Raw genomic sequence first — 24,506 nt, 5'->3', positions numbered from 1 at the left:
TGAAATTTCCCAGGTTGGGTTGGGATAGGTTTAGTTTCTTACATGTCTTGTTTTTTTTTGTTGTTGTTTTCTACAGTGTCCAGCATCCCACCCAGCAACTGTCCATTTAAATGTTAAAATTAAGCTGAACAAATGCCTATGATAATAAGTGTGGAACAATGTATTGCACTATGTGCAAATTCCTACTTCACAGTGGAATTCAAACATGACAGTAGAGAGGGGGAGAGGGTGCACATGTATAAAAGGAGACAGAGTGGAGAGAGCTGGGTGGGAGGAAGTGTCAGGGCAATACTGAGGGGTGTCATCTATCTTCATCCTGAGTATTGACATTCCTTTAACTTGTGGTACATACTCAAATTAATCATTAGTTATCTCAGAGAGCTGTAGTTAAGACTTTTTTCAATGATATTTTCAAGATGGATTTTATTTAATTTTATTCTTTAAAATATTTTATTTATTTATTCATGAGAGACACAGAGAGAGGCAGAGACATAGGCAGAGGGAGAAGCAGGCTCCTTGCTGGGAGACCGATGTGGGACTTGATCCCAGGACCCCGAGATCACACCCTGGGCCAAAGGCAGATGCTCTACCACTGAGCCACCCAGGTGCCCCAAGATGTATTTCATTTATTTTTTTTTTGTTTTTTTTTTGATGTATTTCATTTAATTGTACAATTGGTACCGATTCCTGCTGAGCATTGGACACTGCGCTTAGAGCTGATGGGAAGAGGCCTCTAAAAAAGTCCTGCTTTAAAGGAATTAAAGAGTCCAGGACAGTTTCTCAAACTTTGCACAACAGACATTTGGGGCTGGATAATCCTTTGTTGTGGGCACTGTCCTGTGCATTGTAGGCTGATTAGCAGCATCCCTGGGCTCTACCTACTAGATGCCAATAGCTCTACCTTCTTCTCCACCCCCACCCCCTGGCAGGTTGTGACAAGGAAAAATGTCTCCAGATATTGTCAAACGCCCCTGAGGGACAGAACCTACTCCATTTAGAACCAGTGTGCTTGTGGAAGAAATCAACAAAATACAGAAGTTTCTCTGGTACATGGTGATAAGTGCTATGACACCACGGGGCTGACAGGTTGGTGTGTAAGCAAGGGCACTTCATGGAGACAGGGGGATGGATGCTGGGGGTGGCATGAGGGCAGTAGGGAGGGAAATTAGGAGGCCCTGGGCAGGAAGAGGAGTGGAGTGGCATCTTGAATACTGAGCAGCCGCCTGTGGGAGACAGGAGAGAGAAGGAAGGGGGAGGAGGGAGGAGGGAGGAGGAAGGAGTGATGGGGGATTACTTGTTCCAGGCAGAGGACAGGAATGAGAAAATGCAGCGGCCTGAGACAGCAGGTTACATTCAAGGACCCAGAAGCGGGTAAGAGCCGTGTCACCCAAGTGTAAAGTGCAAAGGGGGGCAGTGGGCTTTGCAGTCACAAGGCCACAGAGCACATTGTTCATAGCCCAAGGTCAGGCTTCTATTATCCTTTACGGTGAGGTTATCATCCATTTGTCTCTCGTCACTGCTGGGGAGCCCATTAAGTACTTGCCACCGTACTTGGTGCCAACAGTTAATAGACTGTAGCCTCTCGTATTTCTTCACCTGGCACTGAAATTAGCTAAGCTTCTGCAGAATCTCAGGTATGTTTTTCCTCAGGTTGGGGGCAGGGACATTTAAAAAAGATACGTAATGCATGAAAATAGGGAGGAAATAGCTTTGGCAATTTGTTCCTTTTTTCAGGTTCAAACTTTTCATAAAGGTAGAAAACAGTTTTAAGGATAAAAACTATCAGCATTTTGGGGCAGCTGGGTGGCTCAGTCGGTTAAGAGTCTGCCTTCGGCTCAGGCCCACCTCGATCCCTATATCCTCATCCATCCTGCTTCTCCCTCGCCTCCCCACTTGTGCTGTCTGTCTCACAAATAAATAAATAAGATCTTTCAAAAAAATTGTCATCATTTTATTGTGCTCTTTTAGTTTCCTGTGAGTCTGGGAAAACAGGGTCGATGTCTTCTTAATATTCAGCATGACGTCTGATGTATAGAAAGTGCCTGACCAATGTTTCTTGGGTAAGCATATTTATATTTGCTATTAGTAATAGTAGCAACATTTTACCTTATTCCCTCAAGGCTGCTGTAACAAAATAGCATGGACTGAGTGGCTTATAAAACAATAGAAATTAATTTTTCACAGTTCTGGAGACTGGCAAGTCCAAGATCAAGATGATAGTTCACAGACAGCCGACTTTTCACTATGACTTCACATGGCACATGGGGCAAGGGATCTCAGGGGTCTCATTTATGAGGGTGCTCATCCCATTCATGAAGGCTCTGCCCTCATGACCGAAGCTCCTTCCAAAGGCCAACCTCCTAATACCATCACATTCAGGATTTGGTTTCAACATACGAATTCTGAAGGGAACATTTCCATAGAGTGCAATACATGATCAACTTCTCAAGGATGTGATCTCACTGGATGACTACAGCCACCCAGGGAGGTGGTAAGTAAGGAAATGTTTTTAACTCCATTACATGTTACATCTTGCCTTTGACCCAGTATTAGCCATGACATACTTTCTTATTTTTTACAGTGAAAGAAAACTGTTAACAGATACATTTTCTATCTCATAAAAGTATGTGTTCTTTTGGTAGATGGATGATGGAGACAGTGGGCAATATAAGTATGTATTTTCAACTCTTTAAAAGTCCATAAAAGAATAGAGGGGGAGGAGCCTTGAAAGTCAAGCTTCTCCATTTCACAGATAAGGAAACTGAGGCCACGGAGCCTCAGTTTTTTAATATAGGGCCAGGATTATAACCTCTGGACTGCTGGGCCTCTGGACTTCTATGTTTGGGTAGGGGCCTGGAATTTGCTCATTGGTGTGCATACCTGAAAATTCCATCTCATTCTAAATGGTAGACCTCACATATCCGCACAGCTAAAGTTGTTGGATTGTGGGGGCTTCTCTTGTCCAGCTCATCTTCCCTAAATAGTTATGTTCCAGGGGAAGGTGATCTTCAAGGTCAATAAAAAATAGCACATTCAAAAAATATATATATCTGCCTATTTTTTTCATACCATTATTGAACAATGCTATCCAGGTGTCCAAATATAATAACCTGTCCTTGTTTTATTTTTTCCCAGAAGAGGAAGCAGGGGCCCTGAGAGCTTAAATACTGCATGGGATTTTGTTAGCCAAGTCAACATCTGTTTGCTTCTTAACAATGAGTCACGTCTATTCCCTATAACTAGGGCAGGAGGGCAGCTGGAACTTCCCAGCCCACTCCTTGGTCACTGCTTCCTGTTTCTGCTGCTTTTATCCTCTATGGCACAGCTTCATTGGCAAAAAAGTGAAACAGATACAACTCCCAGGGTAGGTGCCCGTATGGAGTCCCATGTCTTAGGCTCATGTTACGGTAAATTTAGGGCAAGATGTATGTCTGTCTTTACCAACAGTGTGAATAATTGAATCTCTTCCCAAGTTTTATTGCTCAATATTCCACCCAGAAAGGAACAACCAAGCACACTCAGTCTATCAAAGTCCATTGGTGAGTGTCAGATGCAGAGCTTGTCCTGTGTGGAGAGGCTAAATGGATGGGTCATCACTGAAGGAAAGAAAAAACACCTGAAAATGTGCCTGAAAAGCAAAGCAAAGCAAAGCAAAACAAAAACAAAAACAAAAAAACAAAAAATCCCAAGCAAAAACAATCCTTAAAAGCAGAGACCAGATATGTGTTGAGACACAAAGTCTCGTTCACTGATCTTGCTTGTTCCTGAAACTTGAAAGCACAGGGATCTCATTTAGGAGGGCTGTGTGAGTGTGTGGTGGCAACCCTGAGGATCCAAGGAAGGGGTCTCTTTGAAGACGCACTGACTTGCTCTAGCATGTCTGGGGCACTCCCTTTAGCCCTTAAAAGAACATACTCCCATACACAGCTGTCCCATTTGCATCCCATGTATACAACTTGAATTATCCAATGGCCTGGCTCACGCCCTATTGAGACTCACTGTCTAGGACAATGGGCAGCACAGAACAAATAAATGTTCAGCAGATACTACTTTAACTGAATGAATTCCAAGTTTTCAGATGCCGCTGAATAGGAACGCTTGTTCTTCAAGGCTTCACCTGCCAAGGGAAAAAAAAAAATCAAGAGCTGGTTAAGTCACAGCAGGATTAAATTCTAGCATCCATTCATTTTCTAATTGGCATTTGGACTCAAAGGGCTTTCATTCCCTCTCAGTTTCTTGAAAACAAAGTAAAGCAAGACAAAACAAAAACAAAAAATAAACTAAACAAAACTCCTATGACTCCCAAAAAGAGCCAAAAATAATGAGTAAGTGTCTGGTCTAGGCCAGTAGATGTCCCTAATGTCTGGGGACACAGGGCTGAAGTGTGGATGGAGGGAAAGAAGGAGGGGGGGCCCCTTTTTCCCAAAACCTGCTCTGGCCCCAGTGTGAGAGACTTGGAGGGCACAGGTGGTCAGCCCAGCAGGCAGGTCCAAGCCCCATGGCCCACCAAGCTCTTTGGCAAACACTTGCTTCTAGAGTTGTGTACACCACACAGGTTTAGCCACTACGGGAGAACAGATGGGGGGGCGGGGGGGAGAGGTCCATCAGGCCCTGGAATTGGTCCAGTGTTATTTGGGCATGGGATGTAGGGTCTTGGGTGCCAGGAGCACAGTCTGGGTGGGGTGGGAGGGGTGCTGTGTATGGGTGGGCACGGATGCTGCTAGGCAGGTTCCCTTGATCCCTAGGACACCTTGCCCTGTGAGGAGCATGGCTGGAAAAAGTTTCCCTAAAAGTTACGGTCCGGGGCAGGAGTCCCAGTTGCTCAGATCAACAGGCAAGTCCTGTTCAAAGAGCACCCAAAGAATTTGTTTAAAATTCAGATTCCTCGACTCTCTTCTCAGATATTCTGGTGCAGCAGCTTTGTGGTGAGGCCCAGGAATCCTCTGTGCAATCAGAGGGGGATCGTCTGCTCCTTCCTGGCTTGGCTGCTCATCTAAGGGATGTTTACCACCAAAAGCGGGGCCTCTTTGGTGTGTCCTCCTCCCGCATTGGCCTCCTGCGGGCCCTGAGTGACTCACCCTCCTCCTGCCTTTGCTGGCCCCTTTCTGTGGTGGTCGCCAGTGCCCCCGTGGTGCTCCTGCAGACTCTGCCTGCTGCCCGACCCCACGGCCACCGCTGCTCTTGCTGATCTGTCCCTCCCTTGGTGTGGGGGACCTTGTTGTCATTCCCGTGGGCACTGCTATCGGGCTGCCCTCCCTGTGCTGTTTCTGCTGCATAAAGGAGGGCCCTCTGAGCTCCAGGTTCCCTACTTTTCCTCTCTAAGCTTGGCACTAAGTGACGGTGGCACTGGGCGCCCCCAGATATGGCCTTGTGGTGCCCACCCCTCTGAATAGTTCTTGAACGTGTGCTCTGAGACCTGAGAAGGGCCCCTTGCTTTTCAAATTCCCTATTTATTAGGATGCATCTCCCCTCACCCCTCCTAGAATTTAGGGCAGTCCATTTAGCCTTCCAAAGTTTCTGAATCTCAGTGTCCAAGACTTGGCTCTAAGCCCTAAGGCCCTTCTCTCCACTCCCCCCCCCCTCCTTTTTTCAGGGAGTCCACATTACCTCCTACACTTCCTGGATTCCTGAAATAGGTAGGCCTGTAAACTGGGCTTCCAATGAACTCTGGCACTTTTACATGGTAGATTTCTCACAGGCTTACATAAATCATTGAGGAATCACTCCCTACTATTTTGGTGAACTTATAAAAGACCGTTGAGAAGTTTGAACACTGGACAAGGCCAAAAATTATAGAATTTGCACAGGTTTGGGGCACCTGGTGGCTCAGCGTTTGAGCATCTGCCTTCAGCTCAGGTTGTGATCCCAGGATCCTGGGATCAAGTCCCACATGGGGCTCCCTGCATGGAGCTTGCTTCTCCCTCTGCCTGTGTCTCTGCCTCTCTCTCTGTATCTCTCATGAATAAATAAATTAAATCCTGATAAAAAAAATTTGCACAGGTTTACCAGAGCAGTTTTAACATATTTTTGTCTGTGTATATCATCTATATTTATATCTATACCTACGTCTATATTTATCTATCTATCTATCTGCATTGATGAGACTGCTGGCTTCATATGTTATAGAATAATATTTGAGATATTTATTCAAGTTTGTTCCTGGGTTGATTTTCTTATTTCTTTGCCTTTATTCTGATCAATTGATTTATATATATATATATATATTTTTTTTTTTTCTATGCCTTTCATTATTTCTGGGGAAAAGTGAAGAACACTAGACAGAGAATCAAATGTTTGCCCTTTGAATGGCAAATCCACTAGTCTGGGCAAAAGAGAGAAAATTTAGAATAAACGTACCAGATTAAACCAGTTTTCCGCTTGGCAAGTAGAGAAGAATTTCCAGGAGAGAGGAGGGAAGTGGGAGAGCGTCAAGACTTGGAGCCTTTGATAAGGGGTCTGGCCAAGGTTCTGAGGGTAGGGAGACGAGAATCACTTCCCCACTTCTCCCCATCACAGGTTTTGGGGAAAGAAGGTCAGAGAGGTCAACAATATCGGTGTGGGGAGCCAGGCAGAAGTCAGAATTTCTACAGGATCCCCATGTAGTGGGGATAAAGAGTTTCTTCAAAGGCCAGAGAAGCATAAGAGCAGCGGAATATTTTATGTGGCCAAGCACTGCACAGTCATGGAAGAAATCTGCTGGGCTGAGTGATCCTGTAGTAGATGGTAAAGGGCACAGCAGGGACAGTTGGTCCTGCGCAGAGCAAGGATGCAACACCAGATGGGAATGAAGCTGTGTAAGTGGAGGCCGCCAGGATATGCGACTGACCACACCTGATGTGTCTTCCTTCATTTTTAAGAATCATCTTGCTGTATGTATTTCAAGAGTACAGTGTGAGAAGTGCTGTATTTCATCTTTTCTTCAAATTACGTCTCTGCTCTGTCATCTGTCCTTCTGAGATCCCAGTGAAATGCATGAGATCTTCTTGATGCATTCTCTATGCTTCTCACTTCCTCTTTTGTCTTTTTCATCCTTATATCTTTGTGTTTCATTCTGGATTAAATCACTAATTCTTTTTTCAGCTATGTCTAGTATCGCTTAAGTCTGTTGATTAACTTCCTTTTTTATTTTTTTATTTTTTTTAAAAGAGACAGAATGTGCAAGTGAGTGAAGTGAGTGCACAAGCCAGGGCGGGGCAAAGGGAGAGGGGGAGAAAGAATCTCTTCAGCAGTCTCCATGCCCAACCTGGAGCCTGTTGCAGGACTTGATCCATGACCCTGAGACCATCACCTGTGCCCAAGGGTCGGAAGCTTAATTGACTGAGCCACCCAGGCACTCCTGTTGATTGACTTCTTGATTCCAAGTATCAAAATTTTCATTTCTAAGATATTGAATTTGCCACTTGTTTCCTATTTTCTGCCAAAATTTTAAAGTTTGACTTTTATCTCATGAAACCTGGCAAACACAGTTCCTACCTGTATTTTAAAATCCCAATATCTGGATCCTCTGCAGCCTATTTTTGTTGCCTGTGGATTACATTCATGGCATCTAGTTTCCATAAGTGCCCAACCTTTCGTTGTGTGCAACACATAGTTTTTGGCAAATGTTTTTTCTTTTTTTTTTTTTAAAGATTTTATTTATTTATTCATGAGAGACACACAGAGAGAGGCAGAGACGTAGGCAGAGGAGCTCCCCACAAGGAGCCTGATGTGGGACTCAATCCCAGGAACCCAGGATCATGACCTGAGCCAAAGGCAGATGCTCAACTGCTGAGCCACCCAGGCATCCCAGCAAATATTTTTTCAAACACAAAGTGCACAAATAATTTGAAGCCCAGAATGATGTTTGGTCCACCAAAGATAATATTTAATTTCTTTAGCCAAGTGCTTGGGACATTAATACTTCAGAGCAAAATTTATCCAAGTTCCAGATTTGATATGTTCCAGGCCACTCAGTATATCTGTAGTTCCTAAAGGGAAGAGTTTATCTCTGGCTTATTCTAACTTCTAGGGTGCAGTTCTTGGAGCTACCAGTCCAAAGTGAGGGACAGTTTATGGAATTCCTATCTTGCAAGCAAGACACTGGACACTGATGATGTTTTTCCTCCCAGCTCTGTAAAGGCATCAAAAGTATGCTCAGTTTCTTGGCCATCTTTTTTCCAACTGGCAAATAACTCCAATCCAAAAATGGCTATAGTACCAAGCTTATCTATCTGGATTCCCATCCCTTCTATATCTGGGACTGGTTAATCGTTGTTATCCTGTTGGTCCTGTGATGCTTTCAAGACTTTTTTGTCTCTGAAGATTTCATCCGGCTTTCCTAGTCATCATTTATGAGAGGATTGGTCTGCATTCCCTAGTCTTCCAACAGAAGCAGAAGTTTTTATTAAAAATGCCTTACCAGACTTAAAGCCGAGTCATCTTGAGGCTCTGGCCATGACTCTGTGGAAAAAAAAAAAAAAAAAAAAAGACGAGGTTGGATGAGACAGACTCTCAGGAGCCGTGGTGATCTGGGGCCATAGACTATGATGAGACTTTAAAAAGAGGACTGTACTGTATTTTAATATCCTTGGACAGATTCAAATGAATCTTCAGAAAGACAAAATGCAAATGTGGTCTTGTTAGAGCTTGCTGATGAGCCTGAGTTTTTTGAGAGTCTGAGGAATACCTAAGAAGGAAAAAGGAAAGCAAGCTATTTTTAATGACCTTATGACTTTGAATTTCTAATGGGAGTCAGCCTACCGGTCTGGGCTTGGGTTACTTGGCAGAGAGGACCCTGTTATTGTGACAAACTGGCTCATGCCTTAAACCTGCATTCACGTGGGAGTAGGGGTGAGGAGGGAGGGGTACACTATGCTCTGTAGGAGGAAGCCACATTCTATAGAAAGGCCTACTTTGTCCCTCACTTGGAGGGGGATGCTTGTGGGATAACTTCTAGTACCAGCCCAGTTGCCACCCCCCTCTCCTTGCCTGTAGGAAGCTGAGCACCTCACCATGAAGTGCACCATGAAGAGAACCCTCACGGTTCATGATGTGTGACTTGAAATAGGCTTGAGACATCGAGGGACCCGAGAGAGCCTTCATTCTACAAGAACCTTTGGGCAGTTGCACCATTTACTTTGCTCCAGACAACCCTACTCCAGAGACTGGGAGGTAAACTCGAAGACGAAGAGGGGATGACCTGGCAGTCTGCTGGTGTGAGCTATTACTTCAAGCCAAGATGACTGCTTCCCTTATTTTTGTCCTGAACATGCTCTATCAGAGACGGTCTCTCAGTGACCACCAGAGCTGGGACTCCCTGCACTGAGGCTGGGGAGAGCCCGGCCAGGCAGCCTTGCACTGCTTGTTGTACAACAGCTTTTGCGCTGCAGAGGCGAACATGTGAGGTAGGTGATGCAGACCAGGAGCATTTATAACAAGGGTCCCGGACACTCGACAAATCTGAAATAGAAACCACTCAGTCTCAGGAACAAATTGGACTTGAGACTTGGACACCTCTGTTCCTCCATTTGTCTTATTTCAGGTTTCCCACCACCCCCCTCTCTGTGGACTAGCTTTTTCTATTTTTCTATGAACAAATGGAAAAATACAATTGCTGAGAATTACCAATGTTAGATTTCCACTCCGGCTACTAGAAAGACAAAGCTTTCTCTCTTTCTCTCTCTTCCAATTCCAAATTCTGGAGTCATTTGCCTTCCCCTGTCCCAATAGACCGTGGTCATGGGGCAGGGCCATGAAACAGAAGGATGACATCAGGGTCCATCCCTTTAATCATCTGGCTGGACAGCAGTTCACAGGAAAGGTGTGGGGATATGGAGGGTGGTGCCAAACGACATTATTAAAAGGGCTCCACCAAGGAAAGCTCTTTGATAGGATCCAAATTGTTATATTTATGAACATTCTGGAAAAACTCTCCATTCAATCAAGAACTGATAAGCAAGTCACTAATAGATTATAGCCACAAAATAATTATGATCGATTGGATAATAGCTAACGGATGTCGGTTATGGAATTTCTTAAATTTGTGCTTAATATCTGAGTCTGTATATTATTTTGGCGTATATAGAAAAAAAATCCCAGATGTTTTAAAGAGCATCACCAGAAAAATATGCATGAAAATATTAACAGAATCATATTGATTTAGTTGCTGGGAGGATGTCCAGTCCAATTTCCTACTTTACTGATGAAGGAACCGAGAAGCTGAGTGACAGGATTGTAAAGTTATATATTTTTTAAATTTTATTTATTTATTCATGAGAGACACAGACAGAGAGGCAGAGACACTGGCAGAGGAAGGAGCAGGCTCCCTGCAGTAAGCCCAGTAAGCCTGATGCAGGACTCGATCCCAGGACCCTGGGATCACGACCTGAGCCAAAGGCAGATGCTCAACCACTGAGCCACCCAGGTGTCCCTAGTAAAGATATTTTTAAAGCTACTTTTAGAGGAGGTCCCTGGGTGGCTCTGTCAGTTAATCATCTGATTCTTGATTTTAGGGTCATGGGTTCAAACCCCACATTGGACTCCATCAGATAAATAAACAAACAAACAAAGCTACTCTTAGATTTTCATCCTAAGTGCTTAAAAAATATCTTTGAAAATAGTGGTTAAGAAAAAAGACTAAGGACAAATAATGGAGCAGATAGCCTGTTACAAAGAATTGGGAGTATTAAACGATTTGATGAAAGAAGATTATTTAATTTTTTATATGTATATATACCAGAGTAGAAACGGTTTATTTTCAGCAACATTACTCTTGCTTCAGGTGTGTATCTATTATCTGTTAAGCTGATCCTCGCAAATTGTCCCAATTCTTAGACAAAGGCAATTGATTCATGGGTCTCTTAGAAAGAAAAACTAGTTGGGTGTGTTACAGCCACATGAATCATGTGGGATACTGCTTAAAGCTATATTTATCATGGATGAAAGAATGTTTTTAAGGGAAACTATGAGTCTACCTAAAATTACACGGTTCACCTCTATTCACAGGGACTCATTTTTTTCAGGATGTTGTTGAGTGTGCTGCAAAAATACTTTCTAAACTGTTAGCACTGCAGTAAGAAGCTCTGCAAGGGTTGCTAGAAGTCACCCTTAGAAGCTGGGATTTCTCCTGGAAGCTCACATTTCTTGTCTTTGTTTTAACTTAACTGCCTTCTCGAATCCTCTTGCTACCTGGTTACATGTCTTCGGCTGCATTTAAACTTTTCCACTTGTCACCTTTCTTTTTTTCCTCTAATCCAAACTATAAACCACAGTCACGTGAGGATCCTTCTATGCCACTTATGTCCTCTTCCTGCCTCAAGAAGCTTCGGTGGCTCCCTCTGACCTCCAAGATTAAATTCCAGACCCTCATCCTGAATTTCAGCATCCTAGCATATGACATATGTCGTTGGCCATGCTTCTTTATACTTTTAAAACAATTTCTTTACCTCGGGAAGGAGAAAAGAAGATGAGGTTCAGAGTGTGCATGAAGCATTTCAGGCTCGACCTCCACGATAAAGTTTTATCGCATTTATCTTCTATTCAGAGGCTGCCATGATTCTTCTTAAGAGGCAAGGACAAAAGCAGCTGGCCAGTAGCGAAGGCATGGACAGCCAGACCAGCTTTCTGCCAGGAATTTACCTCTAGGGAGGCTGATCATTGGCTGGGCTCACCCTGTAACTTTTGTTTTCTTTTAATCCCACTCCCTCTCCAAGCCAGGAGCTAGTTCTTTCCAGAGCCTGTTCTCAATGGTCATCCCCTTGCCGACTGTGTGGAGGCTGGCCCTTGGAGCCCTTTTCTGTCCTTGCGATCTGACGCTGTCTCTGCTGTGACTCGTGGCTACTCATTTATTCTTATGCTTGCTCACTATTTCCAGGCTTCATCTTGGTCGTTTTGGTGCCCCTCCTCCCTTTGAGTGCTCCAAACCACCAGCACGCACGTGAGAAGCCACATGCTGCAGTGGTTAAGAGCACAGGCTCTCTTAACCCAACCATCTGGGTTTGCAACCCAGCACTCTGCTGCACTGGTTGTGTGGCTGAGGCAGGTCACATACCCACTCTGGGCCTCCATTTCTTAATCTGTAAAATGGAGCTAGGATACCACCTCCTCATGGGCTTGTGGTGGGGCTTACTTGAATCACTATGAGTATAGTGATCAGTTAATCTCAGCTGAGCTGTTCTACCTCCAGGAAGTCCAGTCTCTAATACCACAGTTCTTCATGGAAACTTCTGACTCTTTTTGGGGCGTGGCCAGGCCCTGAGCTGGATTGGTTTCTCTTAGTTAAAATTTGCATCTGCCTTCCTTTACTTCTTCTTCTTTTCCTTTTTCTTTTCTTTTTTAAGATTTATTTATTTATTTGAGAGAGAGAGAGAGAGCAAGGGAAGGGGCAGAGGGAGAGAGAATCTCAAGCAGACTTCATACTGAATGGGGAGCCCACTGCAGGGCTCCATCTCATGACCCTGAGATCATGACTTGAGCTGAAACCAAGAGTTGGATGGTTGCTCAGCTGACTGCACCATCCAGGCACCTCCTTCCTTTTCTTCCCTTAAAACAAATCTCTTCTTTGATTTCTATGGATTATGATGGCCCCATAATCTTTCATGTGTCTCAACCACTTGAATGGCTTTTTCTGAAATATCATGGCCTTTCCTGTATTAGCTACCTATTTTGATGCTGAATCTTGTACTGACCAGTATTGTTCCTTGACCAATTCTTACCTCTCTATTTATTCTTTCCAACCACATTGAAAAGATGGAAGGACCAATAATCATCACTTTGAATCATTCATAGTCTTCAGAACAGTAGACATTGAATCAGTATTTATTTGTCTGAATGAATTGTTTGAATAATGACACTCTTCTTAAAGAGCCTAGGAGCCTTTCAGAATGGTTTTGGAGGTATTGACTTGAGAAGAGGAGATCTGATGGGTGAAAATGTCTTGATTGCTGGCATTCCTTGTGCTTCTCTGGATCATGCTCTGGCTAGCCTGAAAGATCTGAAGGCAGGAAGAACCATCACTGTCCACTGGGGAAGTGGCATCACACTGCCCTTAGGAAGAAGTGAGTTCACAAGCTCTGTCAGCAGACGTGACCTAATAACTGAATGAGAGTATAAAGAAAAAAGGATTATGAAAAAAAAGCCCCCCAAACAAAAAACTGGTTGAAGTATTTGGAGTATGAGAGCCAAGGAATCTGACCTGAAGATGACTTTACAGGCTCTGACTCAGTGAGCGAGTTGTCTTTCCCCTTCCAGCCTCAGCCTGCTACCATGTAAAATGAAAGTATGGGCTGGATCTTGTCTTCATTTTCTCTATGACAATAAATATATATGTGTGGGCATATAGTTTTTAATAGATCTTAATGATGGTATCACTTTGTATTTTATTTTTTATTATTTTTTAAATATCCTATTTATATATTTGAGAGAGAGACAGAGAGATAGCAAAAGACAACAGGAGTTGGGAGGACAGGGAGAAGTAGACTCTCCTGCCAAGCAGAGAGCCCAATGTGGGGCTCGATCCCAGGACCTTGGGATCATGAACCAAACTGAAGGTAGTTGCTTAAATGATTGAGCTACCCAGGTAACCCTGTATTTTATTTTGACTGATTCTTGTTCTTGCAACGTTGCTTTTGAACCCCAAGACAAAGAATATCCTCACTAAACCAGTGTCCCCTTATCTCCCCAGTGAGACCACCATACACTCATTGTTTAAGCCAGAAATCTGGGAGTTCCTGATTCTTTCTTCAACTCACTCTTCTCATCCTCTTGGTGAGCAAATCCTATCAGTTCTGCCCCAAATATAGATCCCCAACTTATCTGCCAAATCTCAGGCCTATCTATTCTTCCCATGTCATCTCTTTTACTTTCATCTTAATGCAAGCCACAGCAACTTTTCATTTAGATTTCTCAAGTAACCTTTCACTCTGCTCTCCTTCAATCTATTTTTAGCACGGCAGCCAGAGTTATCTTGGAAAACCATAAATTTGATCATACCTCTTTCCTGCTTAAGAAACTTCAGTATTTTCCTTTTGTGCTTACAATAAAATTTAAATTCATCGCAATAGCCTGCAGGGTGATAGCATCTGGCCTCTGCTTGCTTCTCTAAGCACAGTCCAGGACACTATTTTACACACTTCCTTTGGCTACATTTTCCTCTTTTGAATTTCTGAAACAATACTTGTTATTTCATAATTCACGGTCTTTGCCCTTGATGTTCGTTTTTTGTAGAATGTCTTGGTCTTGACTTTTGAAAGCTGAGCTCTTCCTCATTGATCAGAATTCGTACTTTGGGATTACATCAATGTGTATTTTTTTAAAAGGAAAAAAAAAAAAACCTTACACCTATATATTTGTCTGTCACAATAATGTGTAATAATATCACACAGTTTCTGTTTTCAAAACTTAATCTGGCAAATTTGTCAATGACTTCATTAAAATTGATCTTTCAATATTCAGATCTAATAGAATTAAATAAAAATCTTACCACACAGTAATATCCAGATATTATAAAATTGGCCATATCATTGCTTTTTGGAAATAGATTCTAGTGGCTTTCAAATTCTCATTTTTTCTTCACTCAAAAAAAAATACACTGCACTAAAGTATCTTCACTAGAAAATTTATCATAAATTTGTTGTCATTGGGTAGAAACTTCTAAAGATCTCGGCTGCAAAAGGCCAGACAAAATCATGAAATGGTAGCAAACATGGGCAATATTTGATACATTGCTTTAGACCAAGTGTCCAATTCTTGGTAAAAGTGATTGCGGCATTCAAACATTGTCCTTTTGATTTTGCTGTTGCTGCTGGTCTTTTTCAAAATTTGATTTTTTTTCCATGTAAACGCCCATTTTCTTATATTCATTGTCATATAAATATCAGTCATCTTTACATTTTGTGTAGGCTGATATTCAAGGAAAAAATTTAAATGCCTGGAGTTTCACACACATTGTTCAAAGCCACTTCTGTCTCTTTGCAAATCTATTTGTCTGATTAACCTCATCGAAAGCTCACTCCAGAAAAAAAGCTAATTCAGAAAAGAAAAATAGCCTCAGCTGAAAGCAAAATCTTGACTGATCTTCTTGTGTCCACATTTTCTTTTGGATCTTAGAGTACTTCAAAGGTTGGGATTAACTTTTTAAAATTTGCCTTTCCTCTGTGTACAGCTTCAAATGAACACTCCACTGTGTCCAGAAAAGCCTTTTCACTCTAATACTGACACTGTGCTGCATTTCCCATCAATGAATCTTTTCAAAATGATGAAAAGAAGGAATACATTTTTTTTTTCTTTCCCCAAAATATCACACATGAAGAAAACTTCCAAAATAGCCAACTCTTCAAAGGTTTGGGAGGATGATTTGCACAAGGTACAGACAAGGATTTGGATTAACTTCTTTGATTTTTTAGCCAAACACCGCAGAGGGAGATAGCTGTCATTACAGCATTTCTATGTCCTTGACCACAATAGAGGTTTATGTCCAGTCCTTCCCCACGCAGTTGCGTTGTGACTTTCATGTGAGTTTAGCAGCAGTTATCCCAGAAATGGGAAAGAAACTCAAGAACCAGTCTTTTCTCTCCAATTTGCCATCCTCAATATGGACGTAAGTGAGCACTTCGCATTTGATCACCGTGTGACACATGGCGTAGAGTGAATGGTATCAAAAGGAACCAAAGGTTAAGATCCCTGAATAGAGACCAAAGTTAACTCAGATTATTCCACATCTCCTTGAACCTCAGGTAGAAACAGATACAGGTCACTGAGAGTTCTCAATCAATTCAGGTTAGTATAACTGGATACTATAGACCGGGTGGTTTAAGTAATAAACCTTAATTCCCACAGTCTGGAGGCTGGGAAATCCAAGATCAGGGTGCGGGCAGACCTGATATCTGGGGAGAGCACACTTGATACTTTGTACATGGTCATCTTCTTGTGGTAGCTTCACATGGTAGAGAGTAGACAGTGCAGGGCAGGTCATCTCTCGTGTCTTTCCTCAATAAGACAGGAAGCCCATTGTGAGGGACCCACCCTCAAGCAACACCACAAGAGACACCAAGAGACACCACATTGGGGATGAAGGGATCAACTGACTTTGGGGGGACACAGACATTCAGATCATAGTACTGAGTCTGTGTACATTAGGGGCTGATTGTATAGTGGTTCTTCAAATTAACTTCCATGTTGAAACAGTGTGTTGTTAAAGGGTAGGTAATAAAAATGTGCTGATTTACATTTTACATGTATATTATCAAAACTCAACAGTAACTGTAGCAACTGTTTAGAACTTAGATCAAGAAAAATTTTTTTTTCTGGGAAAAGTAATTTATTACTGACATTGTTTAGACTTGTCAGCATATGATGATGACAAAAAGCAGGCTAATTTTAGCCAGTTTTATTACTACTCCTAAAGTTTCTAAATACTAAAAACTAAATGCTAAAAACTCTGTTTCCCAGCTGTGGGTCCACACACGCCCCTAAGAGCAATCTTCCCTGGTTTGACTATGCATGCCCCCTGCATTTCATCTTCAGCTCCAAATTCTCTTTATCTCCTGGAGAGCATTTGTAACACTTTGCAATTATATATTAATTTGTTTGTTTATGTAAGGTGTGTGTCTCTTCCACTAGATTGTAGTTCATATTCCCTGTGAGGGAAGAAACTACATCTCTTCTGTTCACCTTTATATTTAGGTTCTTCCATAGTGCCTGGCAGATAGTGGGCTGGCAATAATATTTGTGGAATCGATGAATGAAGGGAGATTTCACAGTGGTTCATAAAGAGCAAAAGATCCCCAGAGGCTAGTGTTTCAAAGAAGTAACATTATTTACAAATACCTCCTTTGGGTTCTGTTACTCCTCAGAAGTATATTGAGAGTTCTGTTGTACACTCATATGATCCCATCAAAAGTGATCATCAGAAAGCATATTTCATTAAAGAATTTAATTGTGCTGCCTCCTCTTTAGTAAGTTCAGACATGTTCCATTTTAAATGAAGGCAGAGTATTAACTTGAATTCCACCAGGGAATGCAGGGCAGTTAGCCCCCCCCCCCCCCTTTTCCAGACACAGAGATGAAGCAAGATCTTTTGTAATTTGGGGATTTGAAATGAAAGCAGTTCCAGTTTTAGGAAGTGGATGGAGAGAGTGGAAAAAAAAATGGGAGGGCATGGTATCAGAATAATGGCCTCCCTAAAATATCCACTTACGAATCCCTGGAAACCATGAATATGTTGAGTGGCAAAAGGAACTTTGTAGATGGGACTAGATTAAGGATTTTGAGATGAGATACAGAGATTACCCTGGAATATCTGGGATCCTGATAGAGGAAAGAGGGAGACAGGGAAGTCAGAGAAGGAGAAGTGATACAGAGGTCACGGGGCACCAGGGTGGCTCAGTTGGTTGAGTGTCTGCCTTTGGCTTGGGTCATGATCCCGGAGTCCTGGGATCAACCCTGCATTGGGCTCCCTGCTCGGCAGGGAGTCTGCTTCTTCCTCTCCCTCTGCACCCCCACCCAGCCTGTGCTCTCTCTCGCTATTTCTCTCTCAAATAAATAAATAAAATCTTAAAAGAAAAACAAAACAAAACAAAAAAACAAAAGCAAAACAAAACAGAGGTCAGAGTCAAATTTAAAGACTCAGAGAGGCTCAAAGATGCTACATTGCTTCTGGATTGATATAGAGGAAGGGGCCATGAGCTAAAGAATGCAGTAAGTGATCTCTAAAAATTGGAGGCTACAGAAGAAATGCAGTCCTGTTGACAATTTATTTTAGCCCAGTGAGATTGACTTCCGACTTGTGACTTCTAGAACTGTAAGATAACATATTTGTGTTAAATCAAGCCATTTAATTGGTAGTAGTTTGCTACAATAATAGTACAACGGGTCCTGGAGCCAATCTGCTCAAGTTCTCTTGTGGGTGCTGAGTGCCTTAAGATGTGGCTGTTATCTGCAACAAAAGAGCTGAAGAGGGGATGAGGGGAAATACTTTGAGCTTGGGCCTGGTAAGGGCACAGTGATGGTTACACTAAATCCCTTAATGTTGGTGAAACCAACCAATAACCAGCTATGTTGCTTGTACCAAGGTATAACAACCAGATTCTAGCATATTGTGATTATTTCTGTTCTGACATATATAGTTGTTCTCTGTATCATATTAGAAAAAGATTCGTGTCAGCAAAACTCAATTCTTTACTTTTTATATGTGATGAAGATTCATTTTAAAATTTAAGTATTAAGGGGGTGCCTGGGTGGCCCAGTCAGTTAAGCGACTGCTTTTAGCTCAGGTTCTGGGATGGAGTTCCCCACGGGTTCCCGGTTCAGCCAGGAGCCTGCCACTCCCTGTCCCTCTGCCTGCCACTCCTCCTTCTCTCTTGCTCTGTGAAGTAAATAAATAAAATCTTTTTTAAAAAATTAAAAACTTAAGTATTAAATATATATACATATACACATAATTCTTAGCATTGCATAGAATGTGTTTTTTAGGATTCAATTCTTCATGTTTTAAAATAGAAGTATAGTGTTCCAAGATATAAAGCATATTCACATATTAGTTGCCATGCTATTGTTTTTTTGTTTTGTTTGGCTATTTTGACTACCCCAGGATGAAGAAAACTGAATGTAGAGTTAAACATTTCATGTAACATCGACTATTACAAAAGAAAACCATTTATTTATGAAATAGCCCAGCTATGGATTCTCTAGTCTTCTCTATTGCTAGATTTTAGAAGGGCAAAAAAAAAAAAAAAAAAAGAAAAGAAAAAGAAAAAGACAAGAAAAGGAATAAAATGAAGCATGAAATAGAAGAGAAAGTAGAATTTACACCACGATAGTGTGCTCATATTTTATCAGAGCCTGCCCATCCTTTCGCTGATACATTTTCCCCCCAGCTTGACATTTTAAAGGCTTATTTTAAATTTATCTCTTCTGTATTAACAGGTGAGAAGTAGCTGATTCAACATATAGCAACTACTCTGGTTACTTTCATCTAGATTTTCTCTTACAGGGTAATTGGGTTTCTGCGGCCCTAGACACATAATGATTGGAAATCATGGTAGCAATTCTATATGGAGCCATCTCAATTTATCCTTCCTCTGTGTGTGTGTGTGTTGAAGTACTGGTCTATTCCTACAGCTATCTAGAAACGAATTCCATTTTGGAGTTAACTGAATTTAACTTCTACAAATGGAAGTGCTTTAAAAATTTTTATTTGCAACTGCTCTGCATTCTCAAAAAGGGTAGGAAATAACCTAACTTGATAGTTTTTCATGATCCACAGCACACACACTCTTGATTTTTAATTCCTTAAAGTCTTGGTATTTTATAAGCACTAGTTCCTATTCTTTCTTCCTTCCTTCCTTTCTTTCTTTCTTTCTTTCTTTCTTTCTTTCTTTCTTTCTCTTTCTTTTTCTTTTTCTTTTTCTTTTTTTCTTTTTCTTTTCTTTTTTTTTCCGTGCAAGGAAGTGACTGGTTTCATTGTACCGGGTGTTGTCTTTTATTTCTCAGCTATGCTCCCTTACTGCTCATTCAATTGCTGAATAATTAAAAGCAGCTCTTTCCAGCCAAAAATACTTTTCAAGTTAACATATTTTTTTCCTTAAATTTTTGTCCCCCACTACTTACTTCTGCATCCAGTGTTGTTCCAGCTTGCTGAGCATTCCAGAGAGCGTTTCAGGTTAGCCAAGGGTTGGAAATATTGACCATGCTGACCTGAATTCTTTCCAGATGCATACTTGCATACCTTTAACTAGAGTGGTTATTTCTCACTAAAAGACCAAAACCTGGAAATAGTAGGACAAAATTATGTGCTTCTTCTTGGTGAGATATCAATGTTAGCATTTTACTTCCCCTTCCTGGTTTGCAGCCTGACCTTTGGAAGTGAAAGGACAATAATAAAATAATGACACATGAGAAGCAATGGGTTCTATCCCAGAACTATCTCTGGAGTGAAAGGGGAAGATGGCATTAGGCTGGCATTGACTACTTAAAAGACTGAAGGAATCTGGTACATCATATTATGGGTTTTGCTTTCTCATCTATAAAATAAAGAGGTTAGGGCACCTACGTGGCTCAGTCTGTAAAGTGTCTGCCTTAGGCTCAGGTGTTGATCCCAGGGTCTTGGGATGGAGTCCCACATCATCAGGCTCCCTGCTCAGCCCAGAGCCTGCTTTTCCCTCTTCCTCTGCCTGCTGCTCCCCCGACTCTTGTGCTCTCTCTCTCTTTGTCAAATATATAAATAAAATCTAAAAAAAGTAAATAAATTAAGTCAAGAGGTTAGATCAGGTGATTTATAAGAGGCTTCCTTACTCTTGGATATTCTATGGTCTATGACAACGGTTGGAGTCTACAGAGTAGAAGATGCAGAAATGCCTGAAATTTGCTTCTTATTCCTAAACATTCTTGAATTCTAAATTGGAATGTCTTGGGTAAATGCCTTAAGCAGCTAGATTTCCCTTGACTTATGAGGAATGCACAAAAGTTGACCTTTTTAAATACAATTATTAGTAAAAGGCATATAAATGACACATTGGAAAGTCAGAAAATCAATAGCTTCCTTTTCATGTGTACAAATCTTTCTTATTAAGATGAAAATGCTCCACAGATAACATCTTATTTGTTCGTACAACATCCGGAGGCGGGAAATGGTAGCAGTAATCCCAAGTGAATAAGGGAAGTTTGCTAAGTAACTCTGTTTTCCTGGGTTCTTTTGGCTTTGGGCCTAACTGCTAGATGATGTTATTCAGGTAAATGAATGCATGACTAAGGTTAAAAAAAAAAAAAAAAAAAGGCAAGACTCTTGGTGACATCTTGTATCATTGGGAAATTTTATGAAGTCTAAGTGACTAACTTCGAGTCAGATAGGTCATGGGTTATTAAATTGAAGTCACCAAGTGAGCACTTTAGGGCTTTGGCTATGACTGCTGTATTATGTAGCACAAGGAAAATGGGGCAGGAAGTGAAGGGTGAATTTGAATGGAAGGGTAATGGTTATTAGAAAAGGATACCAAGGATCTCCAATTCTATTTGCATAAGTAAGTGTGCTATAGGTTTATCACTCATTCATTTATTCAAAAATATTTATTGAGCACCTAGCTACTCTCTGTTGGGTCTTGGGAATAAGGATCCAGTAGTGAAGAAGACTGACACATTGTGGTGGGGAATAGGGAAAAGGGAGGTAGTAATAAATAGGATTATTCAAATTAAGATATAACAATAAATTCCAGGAAGGCCACGAAACTAGATAATATGGCCCAGAGTGACCATGGTACAAGCAGGGGTGAGGATATTAATTAGGTGGAAACCTCTCTGAAGAATTGACTTTTGGAGATGAAGCATGAATGATAAGGAGGCAGTCACAGGAGCATGGGCGAGGAGCATTCCAGGCAGAGGAAAGGGCAAGCACAGAGCCCCCGAGGTGGGCAGCGTTTGGAATGTCTGAGAACAACCACAAGGCCAGTGTAGTTAGAGCAGAGGGGGTGGGGAGCTGGCAAGACATGAGGCCTTGTGGGCCAGGGCATGGAATTTGTGTTCTAAATGTAAGAGAAAGCCATGGGAGGATTTTAAGCAGAGCAGTGACATAGTCTGATTTACATAAAAAAAAAAAAAAAAAAGATCTGTGAAGAATGGATTATGGATTGTAGCAGAACAAGAGTAGAAGCAAGGAGACTTTTCCCTTAGTCCAGATGGGAGATGATGGGGGTTTGAATTTGAATGGAAGCAGGGGCTTTCCAGGAGAGAAATTTAGGGCTCATATTTAGATTAATGGGCCAGAACAAAGGGAAGAATATGTACCCTAAATCACTGGATTATTGCCCTAGGAAGATAGAAAACTAACAAGGAACAGAAAAAAAAGGGAGGGGGGGATACCAAGTTTTGAAACACAAGAACATTTGGGCATTTCTTGCATGTTCTTTAGCAGAAGGACACAAAGTTAAGAAAGCTAGGTTTCCTAAGTAGAACAGAATCTGTCATCACCCATGCAGCCTGTCATTGTCTGCCGGGGACAAGTATGAAGAGCCATGAAGAATCAAGCCTCATGCTGGGAATGATCCCTGGGTGGGAATTCGAGAGCCACAAAGCCAGTGTTGACTGTGTACCATACTCAAGGAAGAATACAAAAGTCACACAAACAGAAGAGTAGAAAAATAAGTAGATCAGAAGCTAAGGGGATCTGACCCACTAACCCATCCGATGAGGTGACTTTGCACAAGTCACTTCTCTGAGCCTTCCTCCTAGTGAAATGAAAAGCATGGACTGAGTTCTCTGTAAGGAATTTCCTAAAGTGTTTCCCTGTATAAATCTCAAATCGACTTCTTGCTTTGCAAAAATATGCCATCTGAAACAGTTGTTTTTAATGGGGGCAATTTTGACCCCCCCACCTCCAATAACACTTGATAGTGTCTGGAGGTGGGAGTGGAATGCTACTGGCACCTAGCACGAGAGGCCAGCAGTGCTGCTGAATATCCTACAATGCTCTGGGTGGCCCCTGCAAACACACGACAGTGAGTGAAACCACCCAAAATGTCAATAGTACCGAGGATGAGAAACCTTGGTGTGAGAAATGACAGAGGTGCTAACAGGTTGCAATAACAGGATCACGGGTGAAGACTTTCCAGCTGCTGTAAAAAAAAAAAATCTTCAGTTCCTTCCAAAAGTTTGAGATGGAGCCCCTATTATATAACCATTAAGCAAACAAACAGAAAAACAAACAAAAGTGCAAAAATAATTTTGAGAACCCAAAAGCAAAGGATCCCACCACCAAGCAAGGGTCTCCCCAGAGCTGGGGGGTGAGTCTCCTGAGGCAGACAGCAGGGGCAACAGGCCTTCAGCCCTCTCCTGTGTGAGTCAGGCCCGGCAGCGGAAGGAGGGCCCAGGCTCTTTGATCTGGGAATGCAGCAGAAGACCTTACTTAGCAAACATTCAAGATTTCCAGTGAGTCATTTGCCGGTGGCTTTGCTCTGCTGGCTCAGGTCCTCCTGTGTTTTGGTTCGAGAGAGGCTGAAGAGGCAAAACAAGCTGCTTTGTTTCTCTTTAATTTGCACTGACGTTGAGCAATACCTAGCACTTGGGCTCGTGCCTCTGCCTCTGTGAGGGCCTCCACAGCTGGGCCCCCGTGGAGCATGTGAGAACCCCGAAGGGTCCCTGGGAGCAATGATTTTAATATGGCGTGGAATAGTAGACGTTAGTATTAAATTATTTAAAATACAAACATTAAATAACATTTCCGGTTATATTCAGAGAGAGGACAGATGTTCCCCAGCATGCCCTAGAGGCAGCCAAGAGTAAAATAAAGATGGTTGTACTGTGAGGGGAAGTGTCCTAACTGAAGACACAGGAAACATTTCTGACTCACCTGTTTGTGTAGTCAGTGCCTCCCTCTCGGGAGGCATCCCCATCCCTCTTGTGACTTATCTCAGCCCAATCGAATTCGAGAGAAACTTCTTCCTTGCCTTGCCGAGCACTTGTGTCTTGGTGGTCCAACCTCAGGAAAGCTAACTGTAAAGTCCTGAGCTGGAGCGATCATTCAGGTTACATATTTTTTTTTTTTTTTTTTTTTTTTTTTGAGATTCCAGGGTCACGGGGAGATTCTGACCTAAATCATCTGGATGAGCTATCACATTGTGTGCTGCTTTGTCTGTTGAGATTTGGCAACCGCCCAGCCACACTCATCCAACGGGTCGTCCTGGGCACTGGCTCACACTGCAAAATAGAATTTCAGGCTCAGTGATTTCTAATCTGCTACCACACGCCATTTTCTCTTGGAAGAGGGCAGATTGCTTCACCGATCTCTGTTTCATATTTTGAAAAAATTGAGATGATAATGGTTATCTGGCTTACATGCTTGTCAAGAGGAGTTATTTTAAAGCACTTTGCAAATATAAAAATGTTCCACAAAATTGCAGAGTCATCCAAATGCTTCACCACCTGTCTCCTTTGGGGAATCCATCCAAATCCACACCCTCCCGAGATGACTTTTATCTTCTGTTCTCACTTTTGTTGAAACATATTTAGATCTCATTTTATTTTATTTTATTTTATTTTATTTTATTTTAAAACAATTTTTTTAGAGAGAGAAAGAGCGTGTGTACTAGTGGGGGCCGGAAGGGCAGAGGCAGAGAGAATCTTAAGCAGGACTCCATCTCATGACCCTGAGATCAGGACCTGAACTGAGACCAGGAGTCAGATGCTTAAATGATTGAGCCACCCAGGTGCCCCTAAATCTCCTTTTAAAATGTTTACCCCGTGTGTGTGTGTGTGTGTGTGTGTGTGTGATGCAAAAGAATTCTGTTAAAATATTAATACTTCGGAAATTGTGTTTAAAGTTAAACCTTTTATTTTGAAAAGTTGTGTCATTTCCTTTTTCAGCCCCTCATTTGAATATAAGACTGGAGAATAAAGTGCACTTTTCTCTCCAAATGGAAGCAGCTACTCGCCCATCACAAGAATTCTTGTTTGAAAAGCCAGAGGACTAAAGAGTCACAGAATTGTTCAGTGTGATACTTTATTGAATTCAAATGAGCACATTTTAATGTAAGGAATGAGCC

At 41.9% G+C, this 24,506-nt stretch overlaps 1 long non-coding RNA gene across 1 annotated transcript; it reads right to left on the bottom strand.

Moving 5' to 3' along the window:
• Positions 1-1,844: 1,844 nt before the first annotated feature.
• On the bottom strand, positions 1,845-23,540 carry LOC144319322 (uncharacterized). Its single transcript, XR_013385184.1, has 3 exons — positions 23,315-23,540; positions 8,399-8,439; positions 1,845-4,117 (listed from the first exon to the last, which is right to left on the bottom strand). It is a non-coding gene; the product is annotated as an uncharacterized LOC144319322 (long non-coding RNA).
• Between the last annotated feature and the right edge of the window lie 966 nt (positions 23,541-24,506).

The sequence above is a fragment of the Canis aureus genome, chromosome 1 (genome assembly GCF_053574225.1).
Source record: "Canis aureus isolate CA01 chromosome 1, VMU_Caureus_v.1.0, whole genome shotgun sequence".
Classification (NCBI taxonomy): Eukaryota; Metazoa; Chordata; class Mammalia; order Carnivora; family Canidae; genus Canis; species Canis aureus.
The sequence above is the reverse complement of the archived record's forward strand: the minus strand, read 5'-3'. Positions and strand labels throughout refer to the sequence as shown.